Source organism: Tachyglossus aculeatus, chromosome 21 (assembly GCF_015852505.1).
Source record: "Tachyglossus aculeatus isolate mTacAcu1 chromosome 21, mTacAcu1.pri, whole genome shotgun sequence".
Lineage (NCBI taxonomy): Eukaryota > Metazoa > Chordata > Mammalia > Monotremata > Tachyglossidae > Tachyglossus > Tachyglossus aculeatus.
In genome coordinates, this window is record NC_052086.1 from 28746169 (window position 1) to 28760035 (window position 13867).

The 13867-nt window shown below is 43.5% G+C and overlaps 1 protein-coding gene across 1 annotated transcript in view; it reads left to right on the forward strand.

Moving 5' to 3' along the window:
- The window catches only part of TMEM132B (transmembrane protein 132B), a 589472-nt gene that overhangs the window by 564611 nt on the left and 10994 nt on the right, over positions 1 to 13867 (forward strand). The window lies entirely within an intron of this gene.

Genomic DNA, 13867 nt, shown 5'->3' on the forward strand with positions numbered 1-13867 from the left:
ATCAATTGAGCATTCCAGGATAAACTGCAAAGTAATGTCAATCACTCTGTCATTTCAGAAAATAATACCTTGGCCTTATAGTCTTTCTTCAGAAATATCAAAGAACTTTAGAGCTACTGCTTCGTTTATTCTCCCACCAGTTCCGTGAATGAGGCACAGTCAGGGATTAAGGTATCAGAATGGTCACCTGTTCAAGGAATCTCATTTTGAGGCAAATTCAGGCCAGAGTTGCAGAAGCAAATATAGCTAGGAAATGATGATTTTCTGCAAATTTCATACCTGACCTTCTCCAATTAGAAAGGTTACCCTTGGCTTCAGTGGGTAGACTGACCTGACACTGGAGGGTTGTGATCAACCTGTGTAGAGAAGCAGCTAGGCCCAGTGGAAAGAGCATGGGCTTGGGAGTCCGAGGTCATGGGTTCGAATCCCAGCTCAGCCACTTGTCAGCTGTGTGACCTTGGGCAAGTCACTTAACTTCTCTGGGCCTCAGTTACCTCATCTGTAAAATGGGGATTAAGACTGTGAGCCCCACGTGGGACAACCTGATCACCTTGTATCCCCCCCCCAATTCTTAGATCAGTGCTTTGCACATGCTAAGTGCTTAACAAATACCACCATTATTATTGTTATTATCATTATATTTTCCCCCAAACCCATCGTTCTCAATCAATCAATCAATTGCATTTATTGAGTGCTTACTATGTGCAGAGCACTGTTCTAAGTGCTTGGGCAAGTACAGTATAATAGAATTAGACATGTTCCCTGCCCATAATGAGCTTACAATCTTGAGGGGGAGACAGACATTAATATGAAAAAATAAGTAATTTATAATATTCATTCATTCATTCATTCAGTCATATTTATTGAGTGCTTACTGTGTGCAGAGCACTGTACTAAGCGCTTGGGAAGTACAAGCTGGCAACATATAGAGACGGTCCCTACCCATCAGCAGACTCAATATATATAATTTAAAGATATGTACATAAGTGCTATGGGGTTGGCAGGGGGAGGAGAATATCAAGTGTCCAGAAGTCACAGATTGAAGTGCATAGATGTTTCAAATAGGGTGAGCAAGCTGGGGAAAAGAGTACTTAATTGGATTCCATCTTGAGGACCTTGAACACTTCTAATTCATCTTGCAGAAGTTGTCCCTTGGAAATGAATCTTGTTGCAGTGAACTGGGGCAATGCAGCTAAAACGTCTTCTTCAGGTTTTCTCTCCTAGGGAACCAGATACATAATAATAATAATAATAATGATAATAATAATAATAATGGAATTTATTGAGCGCTTACTATGTGCAAAGCACTCTTCTAAGCGCTGGGGAGGTTACAAGGTGATCAGGTTGTCACACGGGGGGCTCATAGTCTCAATCCCCATTTTACAGATGAGATAACTGAGGCACAGAGAAGTTAAATGACTTGCCCAAAGTCACACAGCTGACAATTTGCGGAGCCGGGATTTGAACCCATGACCTCTGACTCCAAAGCCCGTGCTCTTCCCACTGAGCCACGATACATACTGGTCTTCCCTTTGCACATTTATGATTGGGCCACCTCCAGCCAACATTGTCCTGAGAGACTCTAAGGGAAAAGAAAACTGTTTATTTGAAAGAAGGGAACGTATATTTTCCTGAAACAGGAAAATCCATCCATTGATTTTTGAATGTCTACTGGGGGCAGAGCCCTGTACGTTGACTAGAGATGAAATATAGTCTCCCTGCTCTCAAGGGGCTTGAAATCCAACCAGGGCTTTACAGGTGCATGGGCTGTGAGTGGTGGGAGACTGACAAGTGATTTCGGAGTTCCTGAGTAAACAGTTCCATTATGGGATAATATCCTTACTGCTAAAAACACTTTGTGAATTCTTCAGCAATCAGCATTTCCTGAGTGATGTATTAATAAGATACATGAAGAATTATTCTTGACCCCTATGCTCTGAAGACCTGCTCCCAGGAGAAACAGCACGGCTTAGTGGAAAGAGCATGGGTCCTGGAGTAAAAGGACCTGGGTTCTGATGCTGACTCTCCCAATTACTTGCTGAATGACCTTGGTCAAGTCACTTAACTTCCCTGTGCTTCCGTTCTCCTGTTCTCCCTCCTACTTAGACTGTGAGCCCCATGTGGGACGGGGACTGTGTCCAACCTAAATAATGTGTTTCTACCTCAGCGTTTAGAATATTGTTTGACACCTAGTAAACGCTTAACAGGTAACATAAAAAAGGAAAGCGTTTGGTAATTACATTAACCACCCATGTTGTGACATTCCTGCTAGAAAACAGTAACTTTTAAGCGGCATGATAGGATGAGGAAGTGAGCAATTTCAGTTGCTCAATGTTTGAGCTTTTTCCAAAATATAATCGATCAGTCCATCGAGCATATTTATGGCGTGCTTACTCCGTGTAAAGTACTTACTGAGAACTTGGTAGAGTCCAGGATAACAGAGTTGGTAGATCAATTCCCTGCCCTCAATCTAGAGAGGGAGATAGACATTAATATAAATAAATTACAGACATGTATTTAAGTGCTGTGAGGCTGAAGGAGGGGTGACTAAAGCGTGTAAATCCCAGTGCAGGGGTGATGCAGAAGGGAGTGGGAGAAGAGGAAATGAGATCTGAGTCAGGGAAGGCCTCTTGGAGGACATATGCTTTTAATAAGGCTTTTAATGAATATAGTGCAGTGAGAGAGTTTTGAACTATAGTATATAAAGAAATAGAAGAAAGTATTCCAAGTTCCTCTGTGCCCTTCCAGCAGATTTCTCCCTGGACTCATCCGTAAAGATTCTTTACAAGAACTGCTACAAATTATTTGCTCAGAGATGCTACTAATACTGTCTGACAGAAGCCCTAATTCAAGGGATAGCAAATGTGTAGCTCAGTTAGTATTCCTAGCCTTAAATCTTCCTTCACAGGAAAGGAAGATTTATAGGAAAAATGAAAAAGCAAGAAAGAGAAGATATAGATTCTCTATTCAGTGTATATTAGTAATATATACTTGTCCGTTATGCCCAAACGTGGCATGTCTTCTAATTTTATCCGCATTCTCAGATTCCTTCTGATGAATTTCTAGGCCAGTTAGGTAAGTCACAGCAATGGTGCTTGTCCAATTTTTTATTTTTATTTTTAATGATATTTGTTAAGTGTTTACTATGTGCCAGGCACTCTACTAAGCGCTGGGTAGATACAGGTTAATCAGGCTGGACACAGTCCATACCCCCACATGGGGCTCACCATCTTAGTCCCCATTTTACAGATGAGGGAGCTGAGGGACAGGGAAGTTAAGTGACTTGCCCAAGGTCACAGAGCAGACAAGCAGTGGATCTGCGATTAGAACTCAGGTCCTTCTGTCTCCCAGACTGGTACTCTATCCATTAAGCCACAATTTGTATTTGTTTGTCTTAAACCTAGACAGTGATTGTGCTGGAAACTTTGCTATTAGCCAGCAGCATCAATATCTTTAAATGAATAATTAAGAGTAATGCCTTAATTAATTAATTAATGATGGCATTTGTTAAGCGCTTACTATGTGCAAAGCACTGTTCTAAGCGCTGGGGAGGATACAAGGTGATCAGGTTGTCCCACTTGGGGCTCACAGTCTTAATCCTAATTTTACAGATGAGGTCACTGAGGCCCAGAGAAGTTAAGTGACTTGCCCAAAGTCACACAGCTGACAATTGGCAGAGCTGGGATTTGAACCCATGACCTCTGACTCCAAAGCCCGTGCTCTTTCCAATGAGCCATGCTGCTTCTCTGCTGCTTTATGCCTTACAACTAGACCTTGAAGAGGAACTCATGGACCAGCACAGTTAATGAAACAAAAGGGAGGAAAGCCAATTCCTGAGGGGTACAGTGCCACCAAAGTGAAACAGGAAGACATCAAAGGCCACTGAGACTAAGCTTAGGAAAACTTCACACTTTTTGCTCTTTGGGGAAGATGACCATGGTTTCTGGAGCTTAAAGTGGAATAGGAGTCAGGCATCACAGCAGACTAAATGAAAAGTCCAGGCACGGTGGGACTAAGGTGGCAGAATAAGGAGTCAGAATAGAGAGGCAGAGAGAGACAGATGTAGAAACAGGGAGTCCAGGCTATTTAAGCAGGAACAGACAAGGAGTGAAAGAGAGGCAGTTATGAATCAGAGTAACACACTTTTTCTCTCTCTCTCTCTGTCTCTCTCTCTCTCTCTCTCTCTCTCTCTCTCTCTGGAAAAAAACCCTAAGATAATATCTTTAGCATAAGGAAGCAACAGCTGCCATGACCACTGCCTCCTTTTCTCCTTTATCCACTGGCTTCCACTCCAGCCATCATGAATGCAGCCCACAAGGGCCGGCTGCAGTGGAACCTCCAGAATTAGCCCCTGAGAGCTGTAGGAATTGGAGAGGAAGGAGTAGAACAGTGCTCTGCACACAGTAAGCGCTCAATAAATACGATTGAATGAATGAGTAACTGCCATCATAGTGTTGACTGTGGTGGCTGATTTGGGAGCTCTGATTGTTCGTTTTTCTCTGCTCCGCTCCTGCCCAACTCCCTGATGCTTCAGAGAAAGTGGGATAGTAGCGGGGAGGTGATCCTCTTTTTCATTCATTTGACTTTGTTGAACACAGTGATGTAAGTCAGAGACACCGTCTCTGCCCAGAAGAGGTTTAATTGCGGGACAGAGAGCTGAATTTGGGGATTGTCTTAATGTTGAAACTCTGGCCAGTTAAAATTAATATAAGAATATTAAAATTTTGCCCATCACAGCTAACTGTGAAAGGTCCTTCCTGTATATCAATAAGAACAGGTAACCTTGTATGTGAAAAAAAAGTCTCACCCCTATGATACTCTGCCTTTTCACTGTCTCAGGAAATTAACTAGGAAGGAAAAATAAGCAAAAAATGAATCAGTATTATTCTCTTCTGGCATTAATTCTGACTTCTCCTGAGCAAATGGGTATTGGCAAAGCTGGCCTTAAAGAGAAGATGCCTTTGTAGATCTTGGGTTTTTCTTGGTTTAAATGGGACAGAGAGCAAAGATCATGTATTCCAATAGGGTCTGTGCTCTTTATGCCATTTAAATTGATAAAGAAAGCAATGCCCAGAAACGAAGTTCCTTTGGTTGGCAGTAGCTAGATAGAAAGGATGAGTAAAGGCAAAGAACTATGAATAATAGGGTACAGGACAGTTTAATTGGAGTCTAGAGCTCCATCTTGGCAAAATTATGGCACTCAGAAATGTGACTAAACAGATGTCTCTAGCAATCAGTAGACCTCAACAAACAGGGAATGACATTTCCTGGAGCATTTAAGGGATTAAAAGGTTCTTGAATTTTGGAAGTACCCTAATCCTAAGGTTAAATGACTTCAGAGGTGACCAGAGAAACGGGGGAATAATAATACCTTGTGTTCCAAAAAACATGTATTCCAAAGGACACAAGCTCCTTGACTCAAGGAAAAGATTTGTGGACTATTCAGAAGTCTTAATAAGAAGTTAAATGTCTAAAGAGACTGAAATTTAATGGTATTTGAACAGCTCATAGGATCTAGAGAAACACAGTATTTATTTTGAAATCCTTTATGTCATCTTCCTAGCTGATTAAGGGAGTTATTGCTTTGAAGTGGAAATGAATATAATTTGTAGCAAGAGGGGTATGCCAGCATCTTATAGGAAGGAAGAAAACCTGGGCCCTTACTCAACCTGGGTCTAGGAACAGGAACAGTAGTTTGGCTAGTAAACTGGTACTTTGTGTCGGAGTGAAGAAGTGTAAAGAGCAGAACTAGCTAGCATTGCAGTAATTCTTCTCCTTGAAACACTCAATAGTAATACTGTTGCCATGCTTTTTAATTGCCTGCTATGTGCCAAATACTCCAGTAAGCACTGGGGTAGATACAAGATAGTCAGGTTAAACACAGTCCCTGTTTCACGTAATAATAATAATAATAATAATAATGATGATGGCATTTAGTAAGTGCTTACTATGTGCAAAGCCCTGTTCTAAGCACCGGGGAGGTTACAAGGTGATCAGGTTGTCCCACGGGGGGCTCACAGTCTTAATCCCCATTTTACAAGTGAGGTAACTGAGGCCCAGAGAAGTTAAGTGACTTGCCCAAGGTGTCACAGCTGACAATTGGTGGAGCCAGGATTTGAACCCATGACCTCTGACTCCAAAGCCCGGGCTCTTTCCACTGAGCCATGCTGCTTCGAGAGAACAGGTATTTAGTCCCCATTTCACAGATAAGAAAACTGAGGCTGGAGAAGTTAAGTGATTTGCCCAAACTCACACAGCAGGCAGATGGTGGGGTCAGGATTAGAACCCAGGTCCTCTGAATCCCAGGATAAATCATCATCATCATAATAATACTGGTAGTAATAATTATCGTATTTGTTAAGCGCTTACTATACGCCAGACACTGTTCTAAGTGCCGGGGTAGTTACATAATTGGGTTGGATACAGTCCCTGTCTCACATGGGGCGCGCAGTCTTAAGCACCATTTTACAGATGAGGGAACTGAGGCACAGACAAGGTAACACAGCAGACAAGTGGCAGAGCCGAGATTAGAACCCATGACCTTCTGATTCCCAAGCCTGTGCTCTATCCATTAGGCCATGCTGCTTGTCAGCACTGGGGTGGATACAAGCATGTCGGGTTGGACAGAGACCCGGTCCCACAGGGGGCTCACAGCCTTAATCCCCATTTTACAGATGGGAAAGCTGAGGCCCAGAGAAGTGAAGTGACTTGCCGAAGGTCACACAGCAGACAAGTGGCAGAGCTGGGATTAGAATCCATGGCCTTCTGACTCTGAGCTGAGAGTGAGGAGTTTTTGCCTGATGCATAGGTTGATTGGTAGCCACTGGAGATTTTTGAGGAGGGGAGAAGCAATGCATTGCTGTTTCCCTGGATTCTGGTGCCAGATTTGAACAGTGCCTGGGGTTGAGTCCAGGGGGGGACTGGTTTACAGACTGGAATTGCAACCACAGGTAGTTCTTTTCAACTTTCTCCCTCTTTCCCCCAGCCCAATGCTGTGAAATGCCCATTTTTCCAACCTCTTGGCTTCGGACCCAGGTATCCATCCCACATGCTAAGATCCCATTGTGCCCTGGGTAGGGAAGGGAAAGCCAAATGGAGTTTGGAGTTTGGCAAGCATGCATTCCCAGGGGCCTGGCCACAGGCAGAGCACGGAGAACTCAGGATTTGAAAGTCTCTTAATGTTTTACAAAGTTGTCTATTTACCTTCCACCAATCAACGAAAAACTTCAAGTTCCCAATTCAGAAGCTGCTCCTGGGAATGGCATAAAAATACATTGCCATTGGGGTTTCAGAAACACACTATTTAACATTTGAAAGAGAAATTAGGAATGGATGATTTATATATTGTTTCGCATTATCTGGCTGCCTCTCCTCCTCCCTTCCTCTCTCTGGAGCTCAGCATTTTATCAGAGAGTGTGCTTTTCCTCTCATACTAGGGGTAGATTTGTAAAAGTCCTTAAATTTTCCATCTCTGCACCAAACATATTCCTAAATGTAGTGTATTAGAGGAATGCAGGATGTATGTGTCGAGTTTGGTCTTTGTGCTAAATACAGACACTAGACATCATCCCAGTAGCTAGAAATATAGATATGAGATGGAAGCAGCAGTGCACAGATTGGAGGTCAGGAAATCAAAGGTGTCAAGAAGATAAATGCTTAAACAAAGAACTTTCCTTGCCTTCAAAATCATAACGTAGGGGGGGAGTGTGGAAAGCAATTTCATGGCATTTTTGTTACAATATTCACACTTTTGTAGGTATTGTCAGAAGGAATCAAACTGTGTCAATGGAGAGAGAGGGGATGGTCTGTAACGAGACGCAGCAGAGTTCAATCAGGCTGTACTAGGAATAGTTGGTGGAAGAATGAGAAATACCTGCTTTGAAAACTATGCTTCTCTTGAAAGACCATCTTTCTGAAGACGTAACTGTGAGGCTTAATGAAGGTGTAAGAAAAGAGGGGAGAGCTTCCTCAGATAAATAATGAGTTCATTTTTACCATTTGCAAGCGGGTTTGGCGACAGCTTTGTAGCAAAAACTGAAAACCTCTAAGCTAACTGGTGTGATGTGTCTTCTAGCTAAGGGCCTACAGGTCCACCTCTCTATGCCAACACATGGCCTTTCACCCCCAGCACTTCTGGGGAAGTTATTTGGAGGATTGGTTGAGGTGGGGTTTGTCTTGGCTTTAAGTCACAGCCAACAATAGAGAATTCTGTCTATGGAGTTTGTGACCTTGGCATTATCCTCAACTCATCCCTTTTATTCAACCCACATATTCAATTGGTTACCAAATCCTGTCATTTGAACCTTCACAGCATAGCTAAAATCTACCCTTTCCTCTTCATCCAAACCGCTACCACGTGAACCCAAGCAAATACGCCCTATCTCCCTCCTACCCTTCCTTTCCAAGCTCCTAGAATGAGTCATCTACACCTGCTGCCTCGAATTCCTTAGCACCAACTCTCTCCTTGACCCCCTGCAATCTCGTTTCCATCCCCTACACTCCACCAAAACTGCCCTCTCAAAGGTCACCAATGACCTCCTTCTTGCCAAATCCAATGGCTCCTACTCTATCCTAATCCTCCTCCACCTCTCAGCTGCCTTGGACACTGTGGATCACCCCCTTCTCCTCAACACACTATCCAACCTTAGCTTCACAGACTCTGTCCTCTCCTGGTTCTCCTGTTATCTCTCCGGCCATTCATTCTCAGTCTACTTTGTGGGCTCCTCCTCCCCCTCCCATCCCCTTACTGTTGGAGTTCGTCAAGGGTCAGTTCTTGGTTCCCTTCTGTTCTCTATCTACATTAACTCCCTTGGTGAACTCATTCACTCACATGGCTTCAACTCTCATCTCTACGCTGATGACACCCAAATCTACATCTCTGCCCTTGCTCTCTCTCCCTCCCTCCAGGCTTGTATCTCCTCCTGCCTTCAGGACATCTCCATCTGGATGTCTGCCCACCATCTAAAACTCAGTATGTCCAAGACTGAGCTCCTTATCTTCCCTCACAAACCCTCTCCTCTCCGTGACTTTCCCGTCACTGTAGACGGCACTACCATCCTTCCCATCTCACAAGCCTGCAACCTTGAGCCTGTTATTGGGTAGGGACTGTCTCTATATGTTGCCAACTTGCACTTCCCAAGTGCTTAGTACAGTGCTCTGCACACAGTAAGCTCTCAATAAATACGATTGAATGAATGAATCCTCGAATCTGCTTTCTCATTCACCCCATACATCCAGTCCATCACCAAAACCTGCTGGTCTAACATCCACAACATCGCCAAGATCTGCCCTTTCCTCTCCATCCAAACCGCTACCTTGCTGGTTCAATCTCTCATCCTATCTCGACTGGATTACTGCATCAGCCTCCTCTCTGATCTCCCATCCTCCTGTTTCTCCCCACTTCAGTCTATACTTCACTATGCTGCACGCATTATCTTTGTACAGAAACACTCTGGGCACATTACTCCCTTCCTCAAAAATCTCCAGTGGCTGCCTGTCAACCTACGAATCAAGCAGAAATTCCTCCCTCTTGGCTTCAAGGCTCTCCATCACCTCACCCCCTCCTACCTCACCTCCCTTCTCTCCTTCTCCAGCCCAGCCCTTTTTTCCTTTGAGCACTTACTCTGTGCAGAACACTGTACTAAGCACTTGGAAAGTACAATTCGGCAACAGAGACAATCCCTACGCAACAATGGGGTCACCATCTAGAAGGGGGGGTGGGGGACAGACAACAAAACAAAACAAGTAGACAGGCATCAATAGCACCAATATAAATAAATAGAATTATTGATATATACACATCATTAATAAAATAAATAGAATAATAAATTTGTATGTATATACACAAGTGGTGTGGGGCAGGGGGTAGAGCAGAGGGAGGGAGTCAGGGCGATGGGAAGGGGAGGAGGAGCAGAGGAGAATGGGGGCTCAGACTGGGAAGGCCTCCTGGAGGAGGTGAGCTTTCAGTAGGGCTTTGAAGGGGGGAAATTTGCTAATTTGGCAGATGTGAGGAGGGAGGGCATTCCAGGCCAGAGGTAGGATGTGGGCCAGGGTTCGATGGCGGGACAGGTGAGAACGAGGCCCAGTGAGGAGGTTAGCAGCAGTGGAGCAGAGTGTGCAGGCTGGGCTGCAGAAGGAGAGAAAGGGAGGTGAGGTAGGAGGGGACAAGGTGATGGAGAGCTTTGAAGCCAAAGTGAAGAGTTTTTGTATGATACGAAGGTTGATAGGCAACCACGGGAGATTTTTGAGGAGGAGAGGGACATGTCCAGAGTGTTTCTGTGGAAAGATAATCCAGGCAGCAGGGTGAAGTATAGACTGAAGTGGGGAGAAAGAGGAGGTTGGAAGATCAGAAAGGAGGCTGATGCAGTCATCCAGTTGGAATAGGATGAGTGACTGTACTAACAAGGTAGCAGTTTGGATGGAGAGGAAAGGGCGGATCTTGGCGATGTTGTGAAGTTGAGCCTGGCAGGTTTTAGTGATGGATTGGAAGTTTTGAGTGAATGAGAGAGTGGAGTCAAGGATGACACCAAGGTTGCAGGCCTGTGGGACGGGAAGGATGGCAGTGCCCTCCACATTAATGGGAAATTTAGGGAGAGGACAGGGTTTGGGAGGGAAGATAGAGAGCTCAGTTTTTGACATGTTGAGTTTTAGGTGGCGGGTGGACATCCAGGTGGAGATGTCCTGAAGGCAGGAGGAGATCCGAGCTTGGAGGGAGGGAGAGAGAACGGGAGGAGATGTAGATTTGGGCATCATCTGCATAGAGATGATAGTTGAAGCCGTGGGAGCAAAAGAGTTCACCAAGAGTGAGTATAGATGGATATAGTTGATACACACAATCCCTGTCCTCAAGGAGCTTATTGTCAAGTGCGGATCTTAGAAATACTCTTAGGAACCTACTAGTAACTTTTAAATGGTTTAATGTAACTATAGGCTACAATCAGATGTTTACCTGCAGGAATTCCTGACCTGTGGCAATCAGAAATGTGCTGATACATTTTAAACAAAGGCAGGAACAATCCTTATTAATGAGGAAATTCCACAAGCACGAAATGGGTCCTGACAAGAGTAACCTATAGCTATTATCTACAACAGCAGCTCCTCTGAATAGAAAATAGCATTATAAATATACAATAACATTACATATATAACATATAATATAATAATTATATATAATATATAATAATTACCTCTGTTCTGGATGTGTATTTCAGCAATGGAAATAACAGTTAAAAGGCCACTTTCTTATCCCCAAATGCAATCACTCGACCCTTCCATCCCATCCTTGTTCATCATCTCCTTCCCCTCTCCTCTTCCTTTCTCCACATCCCTTTTCCCACCAACCTCCTGCCGCATCTTATAATAATAATAATAATAATGGCATTTATTGAGCACTTACTATGTGCATGGCACTGTTCTAAGCTCTGGGGAGGTTACAAGGTGATCAGGTTGTCCCATGACGGGGGCTCACAGTCTTAATCCCCATTTTACAGATGAGGTAACTGAGGCCCAGAGAAGTTAAATGACTTGCTCAAGGTCACACAGCTGACAATCGGCAGAGTCAGGATTTGAACCCGTGACTCTGACTCCGTAGCTTGTGCCCTTTCCACTGAGCCACGCTGCTTATTTTCTCCTTCAATACTCTGCTTTCCACGTCTGGTTGAGTTAATGGAAATGGACCCACTCCAAAAAATTACTGGTGATGTAAGGGAGTCCTAGACATCAAAGGCAGTGCTCACTTTTCAAAGAATGACACTTGTTTCTTTGATTTCCAGTAGAAGGAAGCATCTCTGATTGGGAATATCCAAATTAAGTGTTGGAATTTGTTCTTTAAATATGGAAACGTAGTTCATTCAATCATCTTTACTGATCCCTACTGCGTACAGAGCTCTGTACTAAGTGTTTAGAAGAGTAAGTGTAGCAATAAACAGATACATTCCCTGCTCACAATGGACTTTCAGTCAAGTTGTACCGTTTACCTTAATAATTGATCAGGAAAATGATCATTAAGATACTTTAGTACATAACTGGACATCATCTTACATAACTGTATTTTCCCATCCTTAGCACTTTAAAGGTTGTGAGGATTCATGAAGTGCTTTTTCAGCTTCCTGGATGCTAACTTTGCCATAGAACAATTTACCACAACAGCAATTCACGTTTATGGTAGCTTTCCCATAACTAGTATTTCAAAGACTTTATAAAAGAAACAACATAATCAACACTGGAAAATACTTCCCCAAACACCATGAGGAAAAAAAAAGTGATTTTCCCCCCCATTACTTTAGAAATAGTTATAAACTCAAAATCAAGTATTTTGCAGCAATGAATTCCTCAGCATGGGGGCATAATGAGAAAAAGTACTACCACCTGGAGCTTAATATCTGTTTTTCAAGGCAGAAAAAGAAAAGAGGCCCATACAAGAGGATCTCTGAGCCTTTCCTGGGGGGAGAACAGAAAGCAAATTAGAGGGAAAATTGAGTTTTTAACCAATTAAAATTTTCTTTCTAATGAGAATATTATTTTAAAATATGCTAGCTTGCCAGATAGAGACTTTTCTGCTCTTATTAACAGTGTACTAAGTGTTTCAATGGCATGAGCGGAAGAAGCAAAGAAATAGAGTCGATGTGTTTTAATCTACCTTTCCTGTGTGTGGGAAAACAGCAACAGTGTCAATGTTCAGTCAGTGTGCTTCTTATGATAATTATTCCCACATTAGTTTTAGCAACATTGGAAAGAATTCCTTGCTTTGCTCCCAATCTTTTCAGAAGTTTTCTTTTTCCTAGGAGAAAACGAGTATGTAAGGATTGAAATTGTACAAATAAACACTTTAACTAATTAAGAATTATCTTGCTCCATAATGGGAAGAAGGGAGGTTGTTTCTTTTTCAGGGATGCATAGGGGTGTTTCAACATAATATTTTAGCGGGAATGAGGCTGTTGGTTTCTGCACATTATGGAGGAATTATTTACCTCATGATCATATTCTCCTGATGGTCTCCAGGAGATTGCTCAATTGATATATAATAATAACAACGGTATTTGTTAAGCACGTACTATGTTCCAGGCACTGAACTAAGCACTGGAGTGGATAGATAAGCAGCGTGGCTCAGTGGAAAGAGCACGGGCTTTGGAGTCAGAGGTCGTGGGTTTGAATCCCGCCTCCACCACGTCTGCTGTGTGACCTTGAGCAAGTCATTTAACTTCTCTGGGCCTCAGTTACCTCATCTGTAAAATGGGGTTTAAGACTGTGAGCCCCACGTGGGACAACCTGACCACCTTGTATCCCCCCCCAGCACTTAGAACAGTGTTTTGCACGTAGTAAGCGCTTAACAAATGCCATCATCCTCCTCCTCCTCCTCATCATCATCATACAAGCAAATCGGCTTGGACATAGTCCCTGTCCCATGTGGGGCTCACAGTCTTAATCCCCCTTTTACAGATGAGGTAACTCAGGCCCAGAGAAGTGAAGTGACTTGCCTAAGGTCACACAGCAGACAGGTAGCAGGGCCAGCATTAGAAGCCAGGTCCTTCTGACTCCAAAGCCCAGTTTCTATCCATTATACCATGCTGCTTCCCTATCTGCCACTTAGAGATTCTGGCGGTGCTTTTTTTCCCCACTCCCCTCAGCAGCCTTCCTTACAGTATCAGAGAATCAATCAAGCAATCAATCAGTAGTATTTATTGAGCACTTACTGTGTGCAGAGCACTGTACTAAGCGCTTGGGAAGTACAAGTTGGCAACATATAGAGACGGTCCTTACCCAACAGTGGGCTCACAGTCTAGAAGGAGAACTTTATCCTTGACCAGTGCCAGCCAAGGAGCAAATTTGCAAGGGAGTTCAACTTTTACATTGCAATTCTCCCCTCTCT